Source organism: Heterodontus francisci, unplaced genomic scaffold (assembly GCF_036365525.1).
Source record: "Heterodontus francisci isolate sHetFra1 unplaced genomic scaffold, sHetFra1.hap1 HAP1_SCAFFOLD_121, whole genome shotgun sequence".
Lineage (NCBI taxonomy): Eukaryota > Metazoa > Chordata > Chondrichthyes > Heterodontiformes > Heterodontidae > Heterodontus > Heterodontus francisci.
Genome location: NW_027140425.1, coordinates 3,009,082 through 3,022,328, shown reverse-complemented (window position 1 = coordinate 3,022,328; position 13,247 = coordinate 3,009,082). Strand labels below are relative to the sequence as shown.

At 48.3% G+C, this 13,247-nt stretch overlaps 1 non-coding gene across 1 annotated transcript; it reads left to right on the top strand.

The window, feature by feature from the left end:
- The first annotated feature begins 9,698 nt into the window (after positions 1-9,698).
- On the top strand, positions 9,699-9,781 carry trnal-uaa (transfer RNA leucine (anticodon UAA)). The gene has a single exon. It is a non-coding gene; the product is annotated as a tRNA-Leu (tRNA).
- Positions 9,782-13,247: the final 3,466 nt, after the last annotated feature.

Genomic DNA, 13,247 nt, shown 5'->3' with positions numbered 1-13,247 from the left:
AGCCTCTGGCAACTCTGCCAGATGTTACCTGACCTCTCGCTGCAGCTGCGGTATTTCCCGTGTTGCTGGTGACACCAGAGGCATGTCATCAGCCTGGAGCTCAGTGTGGGCCTGGCCTCCCACAGACCACCAACTGTCAGTGGCCTCGGCTGTCACAGCCTCCGTCAGCTGCCCGGGCCTGTCTGTGATGTGCTCATCAGTTTGCGTGAGCGTTTCTGTTCTGGTGGAGGGTGCAGGGGAATGATGTGATGGTGCACCATCTGAGGTTCCCAGTCTCCCAGTCTCTCCAGCTCTTTGCTTTTGTCGTTCATCCTGGCATTCATGTGAAAACAGGGACATTGAAGGTTTAGGGTCTGCCCATCGTGACATTCCAACCACCCCTACTGTGCAGCTCCATTGATGCAGTGGTGAACAGATGAGCACTGTGGCTACTTTGCAGCGGATGCTCCCTTGTGCCCCAGGAGATGTTCACTCACTCTCTTGGGTAGATGCCCCTGTCTCTCCATCAGCTATGGAGCAGCTGCTTTGCTGCCCTGCCTGTTCCATGGCCTCCTCCTCCATCGGGATGAGGACATGGAGAAGAAGCATCCACCGCCAGTCTTGACACGCTCTTTCCAATTGTGGGATGTCTTCTCCTGCAGACACAATGATGAACAAAGTTAGTCTCCCAGCTGGGACAAGCCCAACATCTCTGATGGTGATAGTCCTGCAGTCCATGATGGGGGACACACGTATTCCTCCTGCATGTGGCCCCTCTCGAGGGACTGTGTGAGGTTATATCATGACTGACGTGTGCCTCTCCTGCTGCCCTTCCCAAATACACATGACTGGGTGTTCACTCCCTTTCCACTAAACATTCTCTCTCACTCTGCCACATGCAATGTCCAAAGGGTCCAAATTGTTTTGAGTTGTCGCCTGAGCAACCTGGATCAGGTCATTGATCCACTTCCTGCACTGGATCCATGTCCTGGCGGTGAACCCATGGCTGCTGACCTCACCTACTATCTCCAGCCAGCTTTGCTTGGTCAGGTGGACAGGTCTCCACCTCCCATCCCTGGGGAAGAGGATCTTCCACCTTTCTCTTGCCACCTGGAGGAGAACCTGCAGGGAGGCATCGCTAAACCGTGGGACCATGGTCACTGCAGGCTCGCATTCAGCTCCTTACCCATCAGGCAACAGAGGCAGCAGAACGGGTCCTGGGACAGCAGAGGCAGCAGAACGGGTTCTGGGACAGCAGAGGGCTCTCAGGAAGACACTCCTTTAAACCAGGCAGCAGTGAATGCAGGGCTGGCAGCGCTTTAAATATGGTGCCAACACCTGCCGTTGTGTCAGATGTCGGTGCCATCGGCACCTCGTTCCCTGCCTCTGGTCCTTGTTTACATGGGCCCCACGCCTCCCCTTCATTAATTGGTCGGCTGCTCCGTGATCGGGGTCGGCTGGCCACATTTCGCTCGTGTGGTGACGACACCCGCTTCCGGTGCCTCTGCCGAGAGCCGCACCGTTAGTTCAAAATTCAGCCCATTTGGTCAAGAGTGGAAAATCTCCCCTCTGATTCTCTCTACTTAAAATGAAGGAGACACCAAATTAAAACTGATGAAACCAGGGATTGTATCCTGGTTCTTCAATCTAGTGTTCTCCCAACTGAGCTATTCCAGCCTCACTGTGAACTCATCTTCATTGGAGACAAATATAACTCCAGGTGGAATTTCCTCACCCGTCCATTCCTCACTTCAGGGGAATGGGACCCGAGCAGATCGCGGAGCTCAGATTATGTTCATGTTCTGCTCTTGATATCTTCATATTATTTTGCGTTTGAGCCACTTTTAATCAGGTTCACGGACAAATTCTTCCATCATCCCTTCTCTCACATCCTCTCTCTCTCATTCATTCTTTATTCCACACAATCCAGAAAGGGTTAGGAATCAGAGCTCACCTCCAAACCCTCTGCACACAGACCTCTGTCTGTCACCCTGTTTGCTCCAAGATTCAAGAGACCAGTCAATAAATTACACTCTTTATAAACACAGAAAGCTGCCTCACAGTGTTGGACACAGAGTTAAATACACTGAAGTCTTTTGAAAAAAGTTCATCTTACGGGTTGTGTTACTGAGCCCACAGAGCAGGACAGGCCCAGGCTCCAGCCCCAGCCCCACCTGGGCTGTGTTAGCTGATGTCACCTGGTGTGATACTGAGCCTCATGGAGCAGGAAAGGGCCTGGTTGTATTCATGGCCTGTGTTCAGTTAACTGAACCCACACAATGTTGTAGGAGCCACACAGAACAGAATGGGCCCAGGCTCCTTCCTCAGCCTGAGGGATGATAGTTCATCTCACACGGTGTTGTACAGAGCCCACACAGAACAGGAAAATCCCAGGCTCCATCCCCGGCCTGTGGTATTTTACTTCATCACACCTGGTATGGTACGGAGTCCCCAGAGCAGGAAAGATCCAGCTTCCATCTCCGGCCTGTGCTGAATTAGCTGATCTGACCTGGTTGGCACTGAACCACAATCAGGGGAGGTTGGGCCGAGGCTCCATGGCCTGTGGTGTGTTAGTTATTCTCATTTGGTGAGGTACTGAGCACCATATAGAGCAGGAAGGGCCAGTGCTCAGTGAGCTGATCTCACCTTGTGCCGTCCTGAGACCCACACACAGAGCAGGACGGGCCTAGGCCTCATCCCCGGCCTGTGTTCATTTAGCGGATCTCAGCCAAAAGATTTTGATAAGGTTCCACACAAGAGGCTTCTCTATAAGATTAAAGTCCCTGGTATCAGTGGTAATATATTGATCTGGATTGGGAACTGACTGGCACGACGTAGGCAGAAAGTAGTTCCAGATGGATCTGGATCTGTTTGGAGACCAGTTACCAGTGGTGTCCCACAGGGATCGGTGTTGGGTCTGTTGCTCTTTATTATTTTTATTAATGATCTGGATGTAGGTGTAGAGGGCACCATCTGTAAATTTACAGATGATTTGAAGATCTGTGCGAGTGTTCAGACTGTAGACGATGCTCGACTGTTTCAGGCTGATCTTAATGTGTTGGGAGATTAGGTTCATGACTGGTAAATGATGTTTAATTTGGGTAAGTGCAGTGTCATTCATGTGGACAGGGCGAATGCTCAACATTCATACACCCTTCAGGGAAAAACATTAAAGCAGGTGGAGAAAGAAAATAATTTTGAGCAGAGATCTGGATGTTCTAGTGCACAGATCTCGAAAGGTACAGCAGCAATGCTGTGAAGTGATAGCTGGAGCAAATAGGGTATTGGGCTGCATTCAGAGGATAATTGCATATAAGATGGGGCATATTCTTTCATGGGATGTGAGCGACACTGGCAAGGCCATAATTTGTTACCCATCCCTAATTGTCCTTGACAAGGTGGCGGTGAGCTGCCTTCTTGAATTGCTGCACTCCATGTGGTGTAGGTACACCCACAGTGCTGTTAGGAAGGGAGATCCAGGATTTTGACCCAACATCAGTGAATGAACAGCGATATTGTTGCAGATCAGATGGTGTGTAACTTGAAGGGGAACTTGCAGATGGTGGTGGTTCCATGCATCTGCAGCCCTTGTCCTTCAAGGTGGTGGAGGTCTTCGATTTGGAAGGTGTTTTCGAAGGAGCCTTGGTGAGTTGCAGCAGTGCATCTGGTAGATGGTACACACTACTGCCACTGTGCGTCAGTGGTGAATGGAGTGAATGTTTAAGGTGGTGAATGGGGTGACAATCAAGGCAGCTGCTTTGTCCTGAACAGTGTCGAGTTTCTAGAGTATTGTGGGAGCTGCACTCATCCTGGCTTGTGCCTTATAGATGGTGGACAAGTTTTGGAGAGTCAAAAATCACAAAATTATTACAGTGCAGAAGGAGGCTATTCGGCCCATTGTGTCTGCATAGAATCATTGAACATAGAAAGTTTACAGCAGAGGAAGGCCAAAAATCGTGCAACCCAGCGGAATCCCATTGTCCAGCATTTGGACCGTAGCCCTGCAGGTTCAGGTACTTGAGGTGCACATCCAGACTCCTCTTAAATGAGTTGAGGGTTTCTGCCTCAACTACCCTTATAGGCAGTGAGTTTCGGACCCCTCGCACCCTCTGGGTGAAAAAACGTTTCCTCATCTCCCCTCTAATCGTTCAACGAATCACTTTAAATCTATGCCCCTTAGTCATTGACCTCCCTGCTGAGGTAAATAGACCCTTCCCATCCACTCTATCCAGACCCCTCACAATTTTATACATTTCAATCAAATCTCCCCTCAGCCTCCTCTATTCAACCCCAGCCGATCCAATCTTTCCTCATCGCTGCATTTTTCCAGAGCTGGCAACATCCTCGTAAATCTCCTCTGTAACCTCTCTTGTGCAATTACATCCTTTCTGCAATGAGGTGACCAGAACTGCACACAGAACTGAAGTTGTGTCCTAACTAATGATTGATACAGTTCCAGCATAACCTCCCTGCTCTGATATTCTATACCTCGGCTAATAAAGGAAAGGATTCCATAAGCCTTCTTAACCAACTTATCAAACTGTCCTGCTACTTTCAGGGATCTGTGGACATTCACTTCAAGGTCCCTCACTTCCTCTACACCTCTCAGTATTCCCCCATTAATTGTGTATTCCTTTGCCGTCTTTGACCTCACCAAAGACATCACCAAGTTGAATTCCATTTGCCACTTTTCTGCACACCTGACCAGTCCATTTTTCCAGCTCTCCTAATGAGCATTTCACCTCGTGCCGAGAGCTGAATTATTCATTGCAGAATTCTCACTATCTGTTTCGTGCCAGCTCCTCATCGCCCTCAACTCCCCAATATTTCAAAAATCTATCTACCTCCTCTTTAAATGCTTTCAGTGATTTAGCCTCCACAACTCTCTGGGTAGAGAATTCCAGACATTCACTACCCTCTGAGAGAAGAAATTCCTTTGCATCTCAGTTTTAAATGACTGTCCCCTTATTCTGTAACTATGTCACCTAGTTTGAGATTCCCCCACTAGTGGAAACATCTACCCTGTCAAGCCCCCTCAGAATCTTATACATTTCAATAAGATCACCCTTTTTCTTCTAAACTTTAATGTATAAAGGCCTAACTTGTTAGTCATTCTTGATCAGTCAACCCCTTTCTCCCAGGAATCAGCCGAGTGAATCTCTTTTGACTGTATCCAATGCCAATATATCCTTTCTTAAATACAAGGACCAAAACTGTACACAGTACTCCAGGTGTGGCCTCACCAACACCCTGTACAGCTTTAACAAGACTTCCCTATTTTTAAACTCCAACCCTTTAGCAATAAAGGCCAAAATTCCATTTTCCCTCTTAATTACTTGCTGCACCTGCATGCTAACTTTTTGTGTTTCAATCACAAGAACACCCAGATCCCTCTTTTTTGGAGTCTCTCTCTATTTAAATAATAGTCTGCATTTTGATTCTTCCTATCAAAGTGTATGACCTCACACTTTCCTACATTAAACTCCATCTGCCAAGTTTTTGCCCACTCACTCAACCTATCTATACCCCCTTGCAGATTCCTTATGTCTTCATGACAACATGCCCTACCTATTTTTGTATCATCAGCAAATTTGGATATATTACACTCTGCCCCCTCCTCCATGTCATTAATATAGATCGTAAATAATTGAACCCCAAGCACTGATCCTTGTGGCACTGCACCAGTCACATCTCGACAACGAGAAAATGGCCCATTTATGCCTACTCTTTGTTTCAAGGAAATGGTAAATCGTGTGTGCATCATCACTTCAGGAAGTTATGTCATACAGTATGTGACACAGAGTAGGAGATGGGTTGATCCCCAGTAAGATGTGCCTGTCATACTCTCCTGTAAATTGTATATAGTATTGTCAGTCTTCAATAAAAAATAAGTCAAATTATTTGTTAGCGTTGATCAGTGTGTGATTGGTAAGTCTGTGTGAAGAACAGGGGTTGGCAACATGTCTGTACATGGACACCAGTGTCCACGTTAAAACAGTTCGGTCCGTGACTGATAATTTCAGGGATGAGAAATTTCCCATTGGCTTTTTCTTGCAGACCAGTCTGACTTTCAATCAAATCGCAGCCGTCAGTTTCACAACTGACAGGTCCTTGGAGCAGTGACAAAGTTTCAGAACCTCGGACAAGTTCGGAGCTTTCCGGCAGTTCTGATTTCTTTTAAAAGTCCTCCAGAAAAATCCGAGCTTGTCCGAGTTTCTGAAGTGCTGTCTCTGCTCAAAGCACCTGTCAGCTGTGAAACTGACGCCTGCGATTTTTAAAAAAAGACTAACCACAAAGCTGAGAGTTCTCGCTCTCTGCAACTGTCAGAGAGAGGGAGAGAGAGAGAGGAGAGTAAGAGGGAGGGAGGAGACCGGGGGTGGGTGTCGGCAGAGAGAGAGGGGCAGAGAGAGAAAACACAACCTGAAAGGTTTACCCCGTATCCTTAGATTATGACCCCTGGTTCAGGACTCACACTCAAATCCCATGAACGAATAAAAAAAGTCACAACTGTGATTGGCTCTTGTAGCGGACTCTGGTTAACAGACAATATTCGGAGCGCCGGCCCCAGACTGTTTAACACTGACTGAGCTGAGAAAATACAACTCACCCCCGAGAATCCGCAGCACAGACCGAGCGGAGGGGAAAACCTGTCCTGGGAACTCTACATTCAGGGAACAGTTTGTCCTGTGAATATGCAAATGTGAATATTGTGGAAGAGAGATTGTATTAAAGGGGAGGGCGGGTTAGTCTAAAGCCACTGAGTTTGTGGGTCCGCTCTCATCGCCGGATTTCAGAGTCATTCTTGTGTAAAATCAAATGATTTTCCAGTCAAAGAACCGCCCTGCTCCCTGCTCAGCCCCAAAGTGGGAATTTGGGATCATTATTTTTTATTTCAAGATTTCAGTTGAAAAGTAGAGAACATGTCAGCGAGAGGTGAGAGAGGGCGGTCATTGCAGCAATGAAACCAGGGGAAATGGAAAATGGAGTCCTCAATCTTAGTGAAAGCTTTTCAACAGCAAACATACTGGAGTGAGATACAGGAAGGATCTAGTCTGGAAGTCTGGAGTCTCTGAATTTCAATGGAATTGGAGAGTTTGTGAGGAGAGAGAAACACAGAGAGACAGCAGGATCCGGGAGCTGACAGCAGCTTGTCTCCGCCCCGTCCTCTCTCTGCCTTGAAGTTGCTCAGTGCCGCCATCACCGGCTTCATTTCTGACCCAGTTCACACTGACAGAGAGAATTTGTGCAGAGTCCCGGACATGACCGATAGTGCAGCCGCCCAAACGGCTCCTCCAGCCGCCGCCGCCGCCCAAGTCAAGACCCCCAAGAAGAAGAAGGAGGCTCCCCGGAACAAGCCAGCCGGTCCCCCGTTGGGCGAACAGATCCTCAAGATTGTGCCGGCTTTCAGCGATCGCAAGGGGATGTCCCTGGCCGCCATAAAGAAGGCTCTGGGTAGCAGCGGTGTCGATGTGGAGAAGCTCAGGACCCAGATCAAGCAAAGTATCAAGACGAATGTGAACAAAGGCTCCCTGGTGCAGAGCAAGGGACAGGGAGCCTCCGGCTCCTTCAAAATCAGCAAGAAGGAAAACCCAGGGAAAAGTGGGAAAGAAGGTGAAAAAACCAGCAGACAAGAAATCTTTAGCGAAGAAACCAGCAGACAAGAAATCTTTAGTGAAGAAACCAGCAGACAAGAAATCTTTTGTGAAGAAACCAGCAGACAAGAAATCTTTAGCGAAGAAACCAGCCGACAAGAAATCTTTAGTGAAGAAACCAGCAGACAAGAAATCTTTAGTGAAGAAACCAGCAAGCAAGAAATCTTTAGCGAAGACACCAGCAGACAAGAAATCTTTAGTGAAGAAACCAGCAGCTAAGAAATCTTTCGTGAAGACACCAGTAGACAAGAAATCTTTAGTGAAGAAACCAGCAGACAAGAAATCCTTCGTTAGAAACCAGCAGACAAGAAATCATTGGTGAAGAAACCAGCAGCCAAGAAAGTGACAACAAAGAAAGTAACAGCCAAGAAAACGAGCAGCAAGGCGGCGGCTACGCCAAATAAGGCGGTGAAGAAAGCAGCGCTTCAGAAAAAGTCTCCTGCGAAGAAGGTCAAAAAAGGCAAGAGTGCGGCGGGCGGAAAGCTGCTGAAGAAAGTGCAGACATGGAAGAGCAAGGTCAAGCCGAAAGCAGCGAAGGCTCAGAAAGCAGGGTCTGGAAAGAAGTGAAAGAGCGCGGGAAACTTGTAAACATCTGAACACAAAGGCTCTTCTCAGAGCCACCCAAATCTCTCAGGAAAGAGCTGATCCCCTGATCAAATGATCCCTGTCCCGGCCCCGCCTGCAGATTCCACATGGAAATGATTTGGAGTAAATCCAGGATCCCTGGTGACTCGCTGACATCCCCTCCACCCAGCCCTTTCCCCACTCTCTGTAATAAAACAGAAGGATGTCCGCCCTCACTCTAACTGGAGATGTGTTCGGTGCAGTCTCAGTTCACAAATTCAGGGGGAGAGTCCTGTAAGGTAGCTCGGTCACTCTGACTGAAACCGCCAGTTCCCCGGGGCTGCAGCCACTGACACTGCGGGGAGAGGATCCCCGACTCTATCCCGTCGCCGGGGGAACAAACAACTTTGTGTCCGGAGAAGAGGGAGGGCCGGGGAGAAGGTACATCTTAAAGCGCTGCAGTGGACTCAGCTCCTGTGTGTGCACAACTCTCACTGATTCCGTCCTCTGGGAACAGTGCGGTCTAAACAGATCAGGTTAGGAGAGAAACACACAGCCCGAGAATGGCCTCTTTCTTCCTGCATTTACTCTGTTCTGGGAGCAGATTCTCATTGAGAAGTGGCGCTCAGATCACCAGAGAGAAAAAAAAAACACAATTCAAACTGTCCAAATGAAAAACAGAGAATTAACCCGGACACTTCCATTATTAAATTATTTCATCAGCTCCGAACCAGTTCCCGTTAATGTACCGGGATGGTCTCGGGATTTATATAATCGAAGGCAGCGGGATTTCTTAAATTGTTGATTCTGACACCCTGTAGTTCAGTTCTTCACTTAACTGGAGGGGGAGATGTGTGAGCAGAGAAACAGAGCGAAATCCAGAGAGGGAACTGAAAAGACAACTGGACAGATGTGAAACAGGTCAATCCACTGTTACAATAACTCCATCTCTGATTCCCTCCTGACAGTAACCAGTCCTTTCACAGAGACTGTGGGTGGCTCTGAAAAGAGCCTTTGGTTTATTAGATGATATTTTGGCCGCTTTACTTTTTCTGGGAGCTCTGTGCGCTGGTTTTCTTGGGCAGCAGCAAGGCCTGGATATTAGGCAGCACTCCGCCCTGAGCGATAGTCACCCCTCCCAGCAGCTTGTTGAGCTCCTCGTCGTTGCGGACGGCCAGCTGCAGGTGTCTGGGAATGATGCGGGTCTTCCTGCTGTCCCGGGCCGCGTTGCCGGCCAGCTCGAGGATTTCAGAGGTCAGATACTCGAGCACAGCAGCCAGATCGACCGGGGCTCCGGCACCCACACGCTCAGCATAGTTGCCCTTTCTCAGGAGCCTGTGAACACGGCCCACCGGGAACTGCAGTCGAGCCCGGGAGGAGCGAGACTTGGCGTTGGCCCGAGCTTTCCCGCTGGTCTTTCCTCTTCCAGACATTTCCACAATCTCACAAATACTTTCACAATGAATGAATAATTTCCTTAGCATTAATAATAGCCAGGAGGCGGTCAGGATGGCTGAGCGGTCTGAGGCGCTGCGTTTAAATCGCAGTCTCCATGGGAGGCGTGGGTTCGAATCCCACTTCTGACGCCTTGTGTTTTGACTGCACTGGAGGCGTTTGGGAGCAGCGGTGAAGAGCAAAGAGAAATCAGGAAAGAACATGGACAAGCAAAATAACAATGGACCCAAAGATGTTGCATCAAAACATTAGAGTAAGAGGCAACTAAGCAAACAGCAGGGCACATAAAAGATCAAAAATGTAACCTTTGTATCGGGTTGGAAGATGTTGCCAATATCCTTAATGAATACTTTACTGTCTTCTCAAATGAGGGGGTGATGCAGATATTGTTATTAAGGAGGAGGAGTGTGAAGTATTGGACGTGATAACTTAAGGAGAGAGGAAGTCTTAATTGGATGAGCATCCTTGAATGTGGATAAATCATCAGGACCAGATGAAATGTACCTCAGGCTGTTGAATGAAGCCAGGGAAGAAATAGTGGAAGGTCTGACCATCGTTTTCCAGAGGATTGGAGGTCTTGTAATGTTGCAATAAAAACAAAATACGACGCATATCAAGCATGGCTGAGCCTTTAGAGTAGAGAAACAGGGCTGAATTCCCTGAACCAGTGCTACAGCTTTCAGAATAGAAGGAGCCTATGCACACCTGATGGGTTCCACTTAAACAAAAGAGCTGGAGGTGTTGACAGTCAGAACAGATAAAATGTGCAGGAGTGTTTGAAGCAGATTCTGTGTGGTTACTGTAGTTGTACTATGGCGTTATTTCAAGGAGGTGATTCTGAATGTAATGGATCAACGTGGACCCATCCAAGGCAAAGGTCACTGAAAGTGGCAACGCAGGTGGATAAGGTATTCAAGAAGGCATCCGGCATGCTTGCCTTCATCGGTCGGGGCATAGAGTATAAAAATTGGCAAGTCATGTTGCAGCTGCACAGAACCTTAGTTAGGCCACACATAGAATATTGCGTGCAATTCTGGTCGCCACACTACCAGAAGGACGTGGAGGCTTTGGAGAGGGTACAGAGGAGCTTGACCAGGATGTTGCCTGGTCTGGAGGGCATTAGCTATGAGGAGAGGTTGGAAAAACTCGGATTGCTTTCACTGGAACGACGGAGGTGAAGGGGCGACATGATAGAGGTTTACAAAGTTATGAGCGGCATGGACAGAGTGGATAGTCAGAAGCTTTTTCCCAGGGTGGAAGAGTCACAAACGGGACTGTCCCAGCAGACCCATTGTGTCAGCCTGCTCCTGCCCAACTGAACTTATTTCTTCCTATCTAGACTCTATCTTTTCTCCGCTGGTCCAGTCTCTTCCCACCTGCATCCGTGACTCTTCTGACGCCCTACGTCATTTTGACAATTTCCAGTTTCCTGGTCCCAACCGCCTCCTCTTCACTATGGACGTCCAATCGCTCTACACCTCCATCCCCCACCAGGATGGTTTGAGGGCTCTCCGCTTCTTCCTGGAACAGAGGCCCAACCAGTCCCCATCCACCACCACCCTCCTCCGCCTGGCTGAACTTGTTCTCACATTGAACAACTTCTCCTTCAACTCCACGCACTTCCTTCAAGTAAAAGGTGTCGCTATGGGTACCCGTATGGGTCCTAGTTATGCCTGTCTTTTTGTGGGATATGTCGAGCATTCTTTGTTCCAGTCCTACTCAGGCCCCCTCCCCCAACTCTTTTTCCGGTACATTGATGACTGTATCGGTGCCGTTTCCTGCTCCCGCCCCGAACTAGAAAACTTTATCAACTTTGCTTCCAATTTCCACCCTTCTCTCACCTTTACATGGTCCATCTCTGACACTTCCCTTCCCTTCTTCGACTTCTCTGTCTCCATCTCTGGGGATAGGTTGTCTACCAATATCCATTATAAGCCCACTGACTCCCACAGCTACCTCGACTACACTTCTTCACACCCTACCTCCTGTAAGGACTACATTCCATTCTCCCAGTTTCTCCGTCTCCGACGCATCTGCTCTGATGATGCTACCTTCCATGACGGTGCTTCTGATATGACCTCCTTTTTCCTCAACCGAGGATTTCCCCCCACTGTGGTTGACAGGGCCCTCAACCGTGTCCGACCCATTCCCCGCACCTCTACCCTCACCCCTTCCCCTCCCTCCCAGAACCGTGACAGGGATCCCCTTGTCCTCACTTTTCATCCCACCAGCCTCCATATCCAAAGGATCATCCTCCGCCATTTTCACCACCTCCAGCGTGATGCCACTACCAGTCGCATCTTCCCCTCCCTTCCCCTGTCAGCATTCCGAAGGGATCGTTCCCTCCGCGACACCCTGGTCCACTCCTCCATTACCCCCACCACATCGTCCCCGTCCCAGGGCACCTTCCCTTCCAATCGCAGGAGGTGTAATACCTGCCCATTTACCTCCTCTCTCCTCACTATCCCAGGCCCCAAACACTCCTTTCAGGTGAAGCAGCGATTTACTTGTACTTCTTTCAATGTAGTATACTGTATTCGCTGCTCACAATGTGGTCTCCTCTACATTGGGGAGACCAAGCGCAGACTGGGTGACCGCTTTGCGGAACATCTCCGCTCAGTCCGTAAGCAGGACCCTGAGCTTCCGGTTGCTTGCCATTTCAACACTCCCCCCTGCTCTCATGCTCACATCTCTGTCCTGGGATTGCTGCAGTGTTCCAGTGAACATCAACGCAAGCTCGAGGAACAGCATCTCATCTACCGATTAGGCACACTACAGCCTGCCGGACTGAACATTGAGTTCAATAATTTCAGAGCATGACAGCCCCCCACTTTACTTTCATTTTTAGTCATTTTTAGTTATTTTTTCTTCCTTTTTTTTTGCATTCCTTTTTACATTTTTTACAATCTTTTTTTTGCATTTATATAATTTCATCTTAGTTTGTTCAGTTTGCTTACCCACTGTTTTTTTCAGGTTGTTTTTCTTCAGGTTTGCACTTGCTGATGTTCAATATTCAGTATATTCACACCTAATCTGTACTAATGCTTTGTCTTTCAACACACCATTAACATATTGTTTGCCTTTGCTCCGTGACCTTTTGGTCAGCTATGTGGCCTGGTCCAATCTGCACCTTCTCCTTTGTTATCTCTTGCCCCACCTCCACCTCACTTGCTTATAATCTGTGACTTTTCTAATATTTGTCAGTTCCGAAGAAGGGTCACTGACCCGAAACGTTAACTCTGCTTCTCTTTCCACAGATGCTGCCAGACCTGCTGAGTGAATCCAGCATTTCTTGTTTTTGTTTCAGATTTCCAGCATCCGCAGTATTTTGCTTTTATTATTATGGAAGAGTCAGTTATTAGAGGACATAGCTTTAAGGTGCGAGGGGCAAAGTTTAGAGGGGATGTGCGAGGCAAGCTTTTTACACAGAGGGTGGTGAGTGCCTGGAACTTGCTGCCAGGGGAGGTGGTGGAAGCAGATACGATAGCGACGTTTAAGAGACATCTTGACAAATACATGAATTGGAAGGGAATAGAGGGATATGGGCCACGGAAGTGCAGAAGGTGTTAGTTTAGGCAGGCATCAAGATCGGCGCAG